At 40.4% G+C, this 13,956-nt stretch overlaps 1 pseudogene; it reads right to left on the bottom strand.

The window, feature by feature from the left end:
* Window positions 1–7,251: 7,251 nt before the first annotated feature.
* LOC110542077 (zinc finger matrin-type protein 5-like) lies at window positions 7,252–11,828 on the bottom strand (annotated as a pseudogene).
* Window positions 11,829–13,956: the final 2,128 nt, after the last annotated feature.

Genomic DNA, 13,956 nt, shown 5'->3' with positions numbered 1-13,956 from the left:
GTATGTCCTTATTGGAGGAAGTAAAACAACTAGGGGTGGGCTTTGAAGTTTTAAAATCCCATGCCAAATCCAGAGTCTCTTTTGGCCAAGTGGATGGGTATACATCTTTCAGCTACTTCTTCAGCAACATTTCTTCCTGTGTGCTGCCATGCGCTTTACCATAATGATATCCCCTGAAACTGTAAGCAAGCCCTCAACTAAATGCTTTAGGTTACAAGGGTTGTCTTGGTCATGGTTTCTCTTCATAGCAATTGAACAGTGACCAAGACATTCAGTATATAGACTGAACAGCCACCAGTCATATCTGAGCCTGAGGCTTCTGGTGATAGTGGCCTATGCCTTCATGAATAGTGGAAGTCCTGTGGATGAAACCTCAACTCTTAGGACTTCAGTGCTGCCCTTTGTAAAAAAACAAACAAACAAACAAACAAACAAACAAACAAAAACAGCTGACCCTGAGCCTCTTCTCTCCTCTGAAACCTCCTTTCCATATTCCTCTGACCTCTTCCTCCTGAGAGACCAAAGAATTAAAAATTAGGGGGTATTGGTTTATAAGCGTGAACAAAGGTCAGCCAGGTGAAGACATGTTCAGCCACCAGAGGAAAGAAACTAGCTTTACTGCATTCTTTTCCTGCCCACTAAAGATACAGTTGCTACGAAAGCGGCCCAGATCACCAGGCCAGAACCGTTTATGGTCTTGGAACCTAAAGTAAGTCAATCATTTCAAAAATCAATTTTCCTTTTAAAAACTTTGTTCCCCTAGACTGTGGGGTCTCATTCCTCCTCTTCAGCCAGGGAGGTTGCTGCAACCCGGGCTCAAGGTTGTAATAAAAAGATCCTTATGTGTTTTGCAGAGGAGTCGATTCATGTGGTCTTTGGGGGTCTCATGAACTGGACATAACATTTGGGGGCTTGTCCTGGATACCTAAAACTCCAGGACCCTGACCTGGAGGATCTTATGTCAGGTGGTAAGTGTCTCTGTGTCCCAGTCTTTGTCTCTGTCCCACCAGTCTTTTCCTTTGTGCTTTGTGCAATGTTCATGTTAGCACCTATTTTCTGTATTCTGTTCTGCCTCAGGGTATTTGTATGAGCGGCTAGATATGATTTGTCAAACAATCACAACTGCTGAAGTAGTGGGGGGGACAACCCTGCCTTCATTAGTTTTTAGCGGGTAGTGTCTCACCATCAAGAGGTGGTTCAGAACCACCCACTGCTCTGGAGCTTCTGTTGCAGGGAAACCAGAGTGAGACTCTGAGGGTCCGTGGATCTGAGCTTCAGTTGTGATATGGCTACATGGCCACTCAGTCTGCCTCTATCTTTCTATTTTATTCTTAGTGTTTACCTGTTTCCCTGCATGCTTTTGTCTGTCTGTTTTGTTTCTTGTGTTTGTGAATCTTTGTTTATATTGGACTGTGGGACTGATGGATGTTATGGGACAGACTTCCTCTAATCTTCCCCTGTTCTTTCCATCCCTTCTACCCTTGTACCATTCATTCTCCTCCCTGCCTCCCACCACAGAGGGATGGCCAGAGCAGGCAGACTCTCTGGAGACCAGGGCTCTGGCAGCGGGCAGGAATGGGAGAGTGGGACAGGGAATGAAATTGTCGAGACTGCTAGATGCACTTCCACCTTGGCGGTGAGCAGTGACCAGCTCCATGAAGGAGGAAAAGCCTAGTTGGGGAAGGTATCTGGGGGTGGAGTGAGTCACGCATGGTGCCAGACCATTCTGTCCCAAGTATTATAGCGCCCTGGCAAGCAATGCTCACTGACTCTGGGGGAAGGTGGGCTGCACCTTCATCATGGAGGGGCAGGCAGAGCAAGTTTGAACAGGCTGACTGCTGCATTTCCATACATTATTTGGCTTATATTTAGAGGGTAGAGGGAGGGAATTCTTGCTGATTAGAAGAGCTCCACTTGTGCAAGCCTGCCTTCTGGAGGGGAAATAAATGACAACTCTCCCAGGATCAGCATTAGAGGGCAGAGGTGCGGAAGCAGGCCAGGGGTGGCTGCATCGTGTGGCACCCCAGGAAACACTGCCAGCAAGTCCCAAACTCCCAAGGGCAGGGAGGGTCTCTTGAGCTCGACCAGGCTGATTGGACAAAGTGCTTGAAATTACAGCTGGACTGAGTAAGAACAGTTTTGTCTGTTTAAATGTATGTATGGCCATTGCATGTTTGTTTTTTAACTGATCTTAAATGGTTAATATGCTCTGTATGTCTTGGTTACAGATTGAGAGCTATTGGATATGTTTAAAGGTTAAATTCGAACTCTTGTTTAGAAGATATATATGTGCATATGTGTTTTTAAGATCTCAAGAAGGATAAATGTTTTTAAATAGCAACAATGTGGCTTGTCATGCCATGTGATGTGACTCGCCATCTTGAAATTGCCACATGGTGTGGGGCAGAGCAAAGGAAATATTTACAGAACCTCTTAGTCGGAATGAATTCTGTTTATCAACCTATCTCCTTTTAGACTAAGAGGACCAGTCTCATTTTAAATTGATATTGGTTTTAGAGGTTGAAATGTTTGCACTGGTAAAATTTGATTTTGACTTTTAAAATTATGGTTATGCTTTGTGATTTCACTCCTAAAAAGGGTACTTTATTTTGATATTGCAAAAACCAGGTTTTGGATAATGTTTAAATGTTTAAGGCTATAAAACATTTTAAAGTTTATCAAGCATTTTAAATAATGACTGTGGGCAGTCTAACAAAAAACTTGGAACAGTTTTTCAACCCTTTGGGGGAGTTCAAAATACCCTGTTATTTATGTTACTAATTTTGCCAAGTGAAACCAAGCCATAATGTTTGAGCAAATTAAGAAAACTGCAGTTTTCACAATGTATTATGGCAGGATGATAAAAACCCATGGAATGACTTAGTAACCTGAAGGTATATAGAATGTTATGGAAGGTCAGAGTATGTATAGAAAGCCAGAGGGCATATGAACTGTATTTGCTTTGGTTTTTCATACCTGCAAATATGATTTGAGAAAGAACTATAAAATATGTTGTTCTTCATTTAAAAGGTTCGTGACAGTTCAATGCAAAATGTTTTCTTATGCTCTTTAAAGGGGGTAGAAGACTGCCCCTCCATGTTAACCCAGGGTTATACAGGGTTGTATTCAAGTCATTATTAACCATTATATGCCTAACCACCAGCTCCTGAGTGAACAGATTAATATTTTTCTTTCTGGCAGATAGGTTTGGTGTGGCCAGAATAGTTTAAGTACAGTTTAAAATTGTTCCATACTGTTCTGTCATGCAGTTGGTTCTAAAACTTATTTCATTACAATGTTAGAACTTTTGGTTACAGGAAACTGTAAATGTTCCACAGTGCTTGCTATACCGTGGGAGGTAGCAATACCATCATCCATACCTAATAGCTATGTTTTATACGTTTTATATGTTGTTACACAGCCTGTAACAACACGTGGCTAACTACCATGTTGATTCAGGGATAAACGTGTACCCGTGGTTTTACCACCATCTTTGTTGAGGAGTACCAGCTGTGTTCAGTTCCTTGTTTAGTGCAGAGTGAAACTTTTGTCCTTTTTTTTGCTGTTCAGTTTTAATGAAATGTGGTTGGATCACCAAGATTTTCCAGCCCCTCTCTGAACTGTATCTGATTGAAAGTTTTGCTTTGATTTTAGTTCAGAAATATATTTAAAGTTATGCTAATGACTGAAGTTGATTACAAGATTGAGCTTTACCTTGTCACTTTGTTTATGTTTCCAAGATCAAACCTAGGATAGGTAACTATGAAGTTTGCCTATGTAAGATCTGCTTGAAATAGATATGGTTCTAAAATACTCATCTAAGGAATGTGACAGAATTAGAGAGCATTCTGTTTTATAGGATGCAGTTTAGAGCAGATGATAAAGATAGACAAAGAGTAACTCAGATATGCTGGCCCTCAAGCTTGTCAGAGATCTGTGGAATATGGCATTTTAACATGTGTAAGCTTATTATGACAGAGAGTCACAAAATCCTGGAAGAACTCTCCAAAGTCTCCTAGACGATTTGGGCACAATGACAGATAACTTTGACTCTGGATTGTGGTATGCTAAGCACTGGGAGAGACTGCCTCAACTGGCCCACCGTTAGGGCCCAGCCTAAGCTGTGGCCAAAGCTGTGGACACCTTAGGAGTCATTGTTTCACATTGTTGAAGGCGAGGTGAGATAGGTCTCTCATGTTCTTTTCTTCCCACAGAAACAGTCTCTCATCTTCTGTGCCTGATAACCAGACTGCCTCTGTTCATGATGCCATGAGACCACAGGAGCCAGGGACAACTGCCTAGGTGGTAGACTGAGTAGTCATCTCTGTCATTTTGATTGGTACATAGATTGATACATTATTTGGCTTATATTTATCCTTCTCAGGTCTCTGATCACATTGATGGCTAATGGTAGCTTTGCAGCTAAAGAGCAGACTATTAGTTCCACTGTTAGTTCATTGGTCAATTCATTAGCTAGTAAGATCTCTTATTGAGAAAGGCAAACAGATTTGCCTTGCTCACAGGCTTCGTGTTAGTTGCCTGTCTTATGGTAAATAACTGGATAAAAAGTTATAAAGTATATGTAAGGTCTGAGGATATAAAAGTTTAACTTATGAGAATCTAAAAAGTATTGTTTGAGGGTCTAGGAAAATATTTCAAAGTTGGTAAAGGCAAGGAAGTTTGGAAGGTCTACAAAAAGGTTTTAAGGTATGTGAATGTAAGTTGTGATGATATAAGAAAATAATTTAAAGCACATGGAAAATGGGAAATATTTCAGATTTCTCCCTTCCCCAAGCTATGTTTGTGTTTGTGTTGTTATATGATTTCAGATGTTCAGAGTTAAGACATTGATCAGCAGAGTTTTAAAAAGCTGATGGAGTACTGACTGCTTATTAACCAGTCACAAGCTTGAGATTTTAATTTCCTTTAGGTTGTCTTCTGGAGATAGATTTAAAGGTACTTCTCATCATGCTAAAAACACTTGTCTTTATGTATATCTGACCTAAAAGCCGTAACTTTTACTGTGTCTTAATGGCATGAGTCTACTTCTGCTGTCTTGTAGACACCTGTTACCTGCTTTTTCTAAAGAATGGATCTCAATACCATGCTGACGGTAATATGAGTTTCAGGAAACAAAAAAGTCAGAAGACCTGGACCTAGCATAGCGCAAACAGACCCCAGATGAGTTTATCCCTTTGTCTTGGGATTCCTCACTTTCCCTAATTACTAGACAAATTTTAACTTCTGTCTTTAGTCTGAATTTGTCTCAGCAGATTTTCCCCTGGCTGACTGCAAGCTGAAATCTGGACTTGCTGGAAGCCAATATGATTGTTGCTTGCCTCTTCAGGTGGATCAACTAACCAGACACTTCTGAGGACTGCCCCATTGCCCAGCCTTTGGCTGGCATTTCAGTCTTCCTAGCCCCTGATGCCAATGGTCTTATAGTCAGCACTGAATCAATTTCAGAAGAAGAGACCTTTGGCCCAAAATCCCACCTTACAGGCTGAAATGCTAAGTCAAAATGAGGTCCCTGACATTAGCTATTATTTTGGGAACCTGCTTAGCTGGAGTAGGAACTAGTATTGCAGCAACTGGACAAAAAGCCTAGAGATGCTAGGGAGAAAAGATTGCAGAGGATGGTTTAAATCCTGGTATAACAGTTCTCTTTGGCTTACTACCCCTATATCCACCCTGATGGGACCCTTACTCATTTTTATTTTTATTTTTATTTTTATCTTAGGACCTTGTATTTTAAATTGATTGATGGCTTTCATGAAGGAATGCTTGGGAGCAATATAGCTAATGGTCCTCAGATCCCATTATGGAAAGGTAAATCTGGAGGACACCAGGGGTCAAATATGGAAGACCATGACTTAGCCTTCAAATGATCATGGGAAAGGGAGAATGAGAGACCAAAGAATTAAAAATTAGTGGGTACTGGTTTATAAACTTGAACAAAGGCCAGCCAGGTGGAGATATGTCCAGCCACCTGGGGAAAGGAACTAGCTTTTCCTGCCTACTAGAGATACAGTTGCTAAGAAAGCGGCCCAGATGGCCAGGCCAGAGCCGTTTTATGGTCTTGTCACCTGAAGTAAACCAATTATTTCTGAAGTCAATTTCCCTTACCCTATCATGTAACACCAAGTTATGTAACCCGCTGCTTGCAGTTTTGTCCTTTAAAAGCTTGTTCCCTTAGACCCCAGGACCTCACTCCTTGTCTTCAACCAGGGAGGTTTTTGCGACTTGGGCTTGAGCTTAAAATAAAAAGATCCTCATGTGTTTTTTTTAGTGGAGTAGATTCCTGGTGGTCTTTGGGGAGTCTCACAAACTGAGCATAACACTCCAGCACTCTCTGACATCTTGGCTGAGAGACATTTCACCATTTGATCACTGCCATCCACACATACAACTTCTGCAGGACAAGCTAAACCTCCCCATCTGATTCAGAGGTGCACTAACCAAACCCAAGAAGCTCTGGGAACTTCCCATTCTTCCTCTGGATCACAAAGTCTTCTCCAAGAACCTCCCACAGTTAACTAACTTTGAGACCTCTTTAGTCTTACAAGTGTGGGGATACACCCCCTAACACTAGGGCTCATTTTTACCTTTTCCTTAATCCTAGGGATACCTTATGCAGTAGAATAAGCTTCTAACAGTTCTGCCTGTCATTTGAAATTCAAACCAATTTTTTTAAAAATTAACTCTAAAAGCTGCAGCATAATGAGCGCTTCAGCCTATGAAACGCATTCAGTTATCTACTCAAATCTAGTTGCAGTATTCTTTCAATGATGACCATTGAACCTTTCAATTTTGAAATTCTTACAAACTTAGACAATTTTCTCAAACTAAATGGTAAAGGCTCTAAGCCCTCTCCATCATGAAGTGCCTCCCTCTCCCAGTTCATTTTAATTCTTCTCATTCCTGCCACTCAGCTACCCCTTACAACCATACCCAGAGCTGAAATTAATATAGCTTGGAAGGAAACTGAAAATAAAATCTACACTGGGTCCTAATGCCTGCTGTTTTTACTGGTCCTCCAAGCTTGCTTCCCCTAACTGAGATAGGGTGATCATTTTGTTCTTGGGACTTCTTTATGCCTTTAGTATGCCTTTGTTTCTTTCCTACCAAACTTAGATAATCCTGCTTTTATTTCCACCTTTCAGTTACATTTTGGTCTTTTCATGCTGTCAGCCCCTGTCTGCACACACACACACACACACAAACTAGTTATGGATATGTAGATCACTTGATTTATTCTTAGAAAGACTCATATGTCTTCTGGGTATGCATAATATTGAGAAAGTTGTCACAGGCTGTTTTACTTCCTTGAAAAGCTGGCTCTGGAGATAGGATTAGGTCTTGCCTGCTTCAGCCCCCAATATATTCATTTCAAAGTTTCCTCCACAGCTTTGCTTCTGGGTCAAGCTGGCCTCCTGACTCTGTGTCAGAGAGAAAGAACAACAGAACAAACCAAGAAGACATTATGTGCTTGAGAATAACTAAAATGTAAACTATTTCCAATACAGGCTATTATTTTTTATCTCATGGTATAAAGGTGTCTGTAATAAAGTCAGCCAACAAGATTCCTTTGTAAAGAAAGGATAAAAGGGACCCACTGTCTAAAAATCTCTCAGTAATAACTCCAGCATCATAGTTTTAAATGGGATCCCTTGACTAAATTCTGTTAGATGATATAAACATAAATTTAATGATAATTATTATTTTTAAAGTGTTATATGTTGAATAAGTTATAAAGGCTGTCTTATGTTTTCTATAAAGCTTGCCTAAATACTAACCAGTATGTACATATGTAATATTAATTCATTGCATCTTATTCTATGTGTTGTAATTTGTATTCAACCTTCTTTTACTAAGGTGATGTTGCACAATATCTTCTAAGATGAAGAATTACCATCTTCAGAACTCCAGCTGTGCCTGCTTAAAATAATTACAGCTAAACTCACTAAACCTCAATATTCCTTCAAATACGAGGATATAGACATGGTCATTGGATTTTCACCTGAGTATCCAGTCACTATTCCTAGCTGGTTGTATGCAATTAGCTCTAATTATTTGAGACCTCAATGCTTTCTAGGTGTACAGTATATAAACTATAAATGAGGAAGAGGTCACTATCATTGGAAAAGGTGTTGTAAATATGTTGTAAGGGAACCAAATTTTGCCAAAATTAACACCTCCCCTTAAAAATTTCTTACAACAAATGATGAATTTATTTGTTACTGTGGTGCCTCATGGTATTTAACTTTTTTCGAAGATAGACTTTCTTTATAAATATTTGAATATTTCTCACCCATCTTCTCATTATATGCCATGAGGGATGATGGGTGGATGTGAATGAAGAGGCCAAGCTCATAGTAGCAGAAACCCCAGGGAAAACAGCAGGAAGGCAGCTTCACCTCCTAGGTTGAGCAATTGTCTTTACTATGACTGATGAGACAGATGACCAGCTGAGGTCAGGAGGGGAGATGGGGAAGAGCTCAGTCCCACTGGACTCTGGACTGTAGTGCTATCCTCCAGGAGGGGGTCCCCACAGAGAAAGGGGCAGCTCCTGCATTTGCGACCAGCTCAATGGGTACTGGAAGACATTGGTGGTTCTCTTGGGTTCAGCCCTGTTTCTTGGGGCTGAGCTCCACTTCTTAACTCATTTCTTCAGCCAGTCCTCCAGGTGACTCCAAGAAACTCAGCACTCTCCAGTGGCCATTCTCTGACCTGCCTCCCTTCTTCCCCCTAGATGGTCTGTTCCTGCAGATCTTGTTATAACATGTGGGAAAATCTTCAGTTGGAGCCAAAGTTACAGTGGCCTGTCAGCAGGAATTTTCTGCAGGGTTGCTTGTTCTGTTCATCCAGCAAGATGGCAGCTGCATCTCGGAACATGTTGTACCACACTTTCTTGGCTTTGAAGGGCTGTAGCCCATTCGGATGATTCTTTAGGTTGTGGGGTTGTCTTGGAAGGATCATTCTCAGTAATCACGGAAGTAGCACTTCCCCACGCCCACCTGGCTTGGTGGCTAGGTGGCTCCTGCCCTTCTCTTGTGTCCTCACTTTACCATCTCAGTATTTATTTTTTTTAATCAAGAGAGATTCATATCTAAAAGTTAAAAATGGCTAAAATGTCTAGCTCTCTGAATAACCTCCTCTTCCACACGCTTCTTGGTTCTTGTTTTCAAAAAATGTTCACCATTCAAGATCATGGATATCTTTGAAGCTCTTGCTGAAATGTAAACTTTCTCTCAAGATCTGTAGGACTATTATGGAGGTGGTTTAAAAATGCTTTAAAATCCCAATAAAAGAGTTACGTTACAACGTATAGCAAAAGAGGTTAATCGTTAAAAAGCTATGTACACGTAATCTTGATTTGCTACAGTGTGCCTTGTATAAATTCCTAATGTTATAATGGTCTATTCATGCTAACAAAGTCTGACTTAAATATGTATGTCTAATCACCATATATTTTCTAACTTTGTTAAGATTTAGCTTTTTGGAGAAATTGAGTTACATTAAAAAAAACTGACATTTTTTAAAAGTATATTATAGAAGGATCACAAAATGAGGTTCTCAGTCTTTCAGTGGACAGTATCTATGACTTAAAGTTTATTTTGAGAGTAAAAGTTTCAATTCAAAATTATAAGTTTTTTTATCTTGAGGCATTATAGATTTATTGTCATATGGATTATATCAACATATATAGTTGCTATATGTAATATATAAATTTATATACATTTAACATAAATTAACATACACACACACACACACACACACACACACACACACACACACACAGAGCAATAGTTTTATTCAGTTCTTGAGGCTTGATGCTTTGGGCCCCAAGAACTTTTAGCCTTACTTCCTTGATGACTAGGGTAACTACATTGTAATCTTCCAAAATTATAAGTTTTAAGGCCCAAAATATTTTTATAGATTTTATTTAATTTACATAATTTTATCATTTATTTTTAATTCAACATAATATTTTTAATTTTTATAAATTACAGTTTATTCACTTTGTACCCCAGCTGTAGCCCCTCTCCCATCTCCTCCCAATCCCACCCTCCCTCCCTCTTTTTCTCCTATGCCTCTCCCCAAGTCCACTGATAGGGGAGGTCTTCCACCCCTTCCATCTGACCCTAGTCTATCAGGTCTCATCAGGACTGGCTTTATTGTCTTCCTCTGTGCACTGGTGAGGCTGCTCCCCCTCAGGTGGAAGTGATCAAAGAGCCAGCCCATGAGTTCATGTCAGAGATGGTCCCTGTTCCTATTACTGGGGAACCCTCTTGGACACTGAGCTGCCATGGGCTATATCTATGCAGGGTCAACATAATATTTTTGTTGATTCTTTGGAAATTTCACATTATACACCCCATCACATTTTCCAGTCCTTCCATGTCTGCCTCCCCATCCTTGTGACTCCTTTCACCAAAACAACAAAAAGTCCAATTTGTGTTATCTGTATACTCATTGGAAAATGATCAAACTCTCAGTGGCCTACCCCTTGCACCCCTGCCCAGAGCCATCAATTTTAGAGAACTACACTTCAGCATTCTTATCATGCTTTTTAAGAGGTCTCTTCAATGGTTTCCTGTTTAGGCTGTTATTTGCAGGGCTGGGGTGGGGGGTGTTGGCTGGGGGTAAGAGTAGTCACAGAAGACTTCCATGTCCCTCCTTCTCAACTATGAATCTGTAGTTGACATCACTGCCAAAGTAGCATCCTTGCTTTTTATAGTCAGAGGGAGAACAGACCACGGGCTTCCATATTGTTTCTGGTGACAGCACAGACCACAGTCACAGTCCCTAGCAGCAGTAAGACCACAGACACAACAAGGCCCTCAGAGGCAACCCAGACCATAGACATCAACATGGCCTCAGGCTGCAGCATAGACCACAGACATCTACTTGGTCTTCAGTGGTAGTATGGGCCATGAACATCAACACAGACCCCAGTTGCAGTAGGACGATGGATTCTGACATGGTCTTCAGAGGTAGCAAGGGCCAATACAACAGCATGGCCTCTGATGACAGGACAGGCCACTCAGATTAGTATGGCTCCAGGAGCAGCACAGCCCACACACATTGATGTGGTTTAAGGCAGAAGTACAGATCACAGACAACTGAATGGACGTCGATGGCAATACAAGCCACGGACATAAACACAGACCCAAACTGCAACAGGACCATGGATTAGCAAAGCTCAAAATCTTAACAAAAATAAAATTATAAAATCTAATCTTATGAGAGTTACTCATTGTAAACTGCTTTGTTTGTTGTTTGCTTGCTTGTTTTTTGAGACAGGGTTTCTCTGCGTAACAGCCTAGAACTTGCTTTGTAGACCAGTCTGGCCTACAACTCACAGAGATCCATTTGCACATTTGCCTCCCATTTGCTGGGATTAAAGATGTGTTCCACCTCATCTGGCATAAACTGTGAGAAGACATAAAAGTTAATGTTCAGTCACCTTACAAATGATCAAATTCTTAAATGTACTCAAATTTGTATTTTTAAACAGATTTTTATCTCCCATTACGTAGTCTTCTGTCTATATTATCAAATAATACCTCAAAACAAGTTTAAAGTAAGCATAAAGTTTGTTTAATGTAGAATAATATTCAAAATAAGTTACATAGTCCAGGGCTACACAAAGAAACGCTGTCTTGAAAAACCAATATATAATATATATTGCTATATATTATATATAATTAAATGCTTGAGTAAAATGGATTAAATTTACAATATACTTGCATGGAAGGACAACCCTGGACTCAAGTAGTACCCTTTTTCTGATGAGGGCACAGACTCACCAGCATAAAGTACATGCTAGCCTTACTGCAGGATAATGGCGTATGGAAAATAAGACTTGCCAAAAAATCTGCTGCTTCTGCCTCCAGCTTTGTAGGCCTTACTATCTCTGTCTTAATAGGTCAAATTCTGCTAGGCCACAGAGGAGGACTTTGCAACCATTCCAGAAGATACCTGATAAAACAGGGTCAGATGAAAGGGGAGGATGTCCTCCCCAATCAGTGGACTTGGAAAGGGGCAGGGAGGAGATGAGGGAGGGAGGGTGGGATTGGGAGGGAAAGAGGGAGCAGGATACAGTTGGGATACAAAGTTAACAAACTAACTAATATTAAAAACTTTTTAAACTCTCTAAAATCCAACCCTCTTTCTTATTCATATGGAAGATGAATTACTCCTCATGTCTCATATGGCAGGGGGAATGGATTCTTCTGTCCAGTTGAGGATATTAGCGTCTGCACAGATACCCTAAATGTCTAAACAACAGAGAGGAATTACAATTAATGATTACTCTGTCCTCAATGTCTCCTGAACTGACATATAAGGACACTGTGAAGAGGGAAACCTTGTATCTAAGCCTGCCACCTGACTGGAATGGGACCTGTATGTGGGTTCAATTGACCATGCCCTGCACTCTGGCTTTCAGTTCTACCTCTTAACAAAAGCTAATTCCAGGGTCCAAACCATAACCACCATGTCCTATGATTAAAGGAGGCTGCCAAATACAGCCATCAAACTCACAGTTGGGGGTAATTATTCAGACTATCCAACTGATGTCTTGGGAAACCTTGCTAGACAATCCTCTAAAAATTCTATTTCTTTTTTTAAATTGCCAATTAAATGCTGACTTTCACTGAGTGCTTTTACAAAGCTTCTGGGTGCTTATTCCTTATGCAGGAGTCTGACATAAGAAACAGATAATTAGTTACTTCAACCTCCTAAAGAGTTTTACTTGCTCTAGCCAGTTGAACAAGTGTATTTAACCTTACTAAACAAAACTTAATCTTATTTCTTAATGTTTCACACAAGTTGTACAGTTATTAGCTCCTGAAATTTGTCTAGATTTTTTGCCATCTGTTAAGTCTTATTGTGATCCCCTGGATGGACCTCTTCTGGGGCACTTTAATTTCTGCCCTTTCTACATTGCCCCTTTGTCAGCTAGAAGAAAAGTCTGTCCCAAGCCCCTAAAAGCCCTTCAGGTAACCTCTGAAGGGGAGCTCCAACTCCATCCAACTCATCCCTTTTTGCCACTCTGGGTATTGTTTTCTGGACTTTGAATTAAATAGCTGGAGTAAAGCTTTTTCTACAGCAATTAACCTCTCTGTCTCACCAGTTTTAAAACCTTAGAGAAATTTCAAATCAGCTTAACATCTGTATTAGTCAAGGTTTCCTAAAGTTCTTAGAGCAGAACTTATAGAATGAGAGAGATTTATTAGAATAACTTACAGGCTATGATCCAACTAATTGAACAATGACTGGCTATGAACCAAAAATCCAAGAATCCAAAAGTCACTCAGTCCACAAGGCTTGTCTTCAGTAGATGCTGGAATCCCAAAGAAATAGGTTTTAATGCCAGTGAAGGAATAAATGTGCTAGCAAGGCCATGGCAAGCAGAAAAAGAGCAAAAGCTTCCTTCTTCCAAGTCCTTATATAGGGTTCCAGCAGAAGTATGTGGCCAAGATTAAAGTTGTATCTTCTCCCCTCAAGATATGGATTAAAAACATGTGTCTTCAGACCTCAAGTTCCAAACTAGAAGTGGATTCACTCACTTCAAACCAAGCAAAAAATATCTCACAGGTATGGCCTCCATTCCAGGATTGTAATTTATTCCAGATGTAGTCACGTTGACAACCAAGAGTAGTTATCACAGATAGGCATGGTGGTGCAAGACTTTAATAATCCCAGCATTTTGGTAGGCAGAGGCAGGTGGATCTCTGTGAGCTGGAGGCCAGCCTGGTCTACAAATCTAGTTGAGGACAGCCAGGGCTGCACAGAGAAACCCTGTTTTGGAAAACAAAACAAAACAAAACAAAACAAAACAAAATGCCAAGAATAGTCATTACAACATCCTTCAGGACCAACTGAATTCTTTTGCTATTGCTGTATTCCATGACTAGATCTGATTACAACTAAGATGGGATCTGTGTC

The sequence above is a fragment of the Meriones unguiculatus genome, chromosome X (assembly GCF_030254825.1).
Source record: "Meriones unguiculatus strain TT.TT164.6M chromosome X, Bangor_MerUng_6.1, whole genome shotgun sequence".
Lineage (NCBI taxonomy): Eukaryota > Metazoa > Chordata > Mammalia > Rodentia > Muridae > Meriones > Meriones unguiculatus.
The sequence above is the reverse complement of the archived record's forward strand: the minus strand, read 5'-3'. Positions and strand labels throughout refer to the sequence as shown.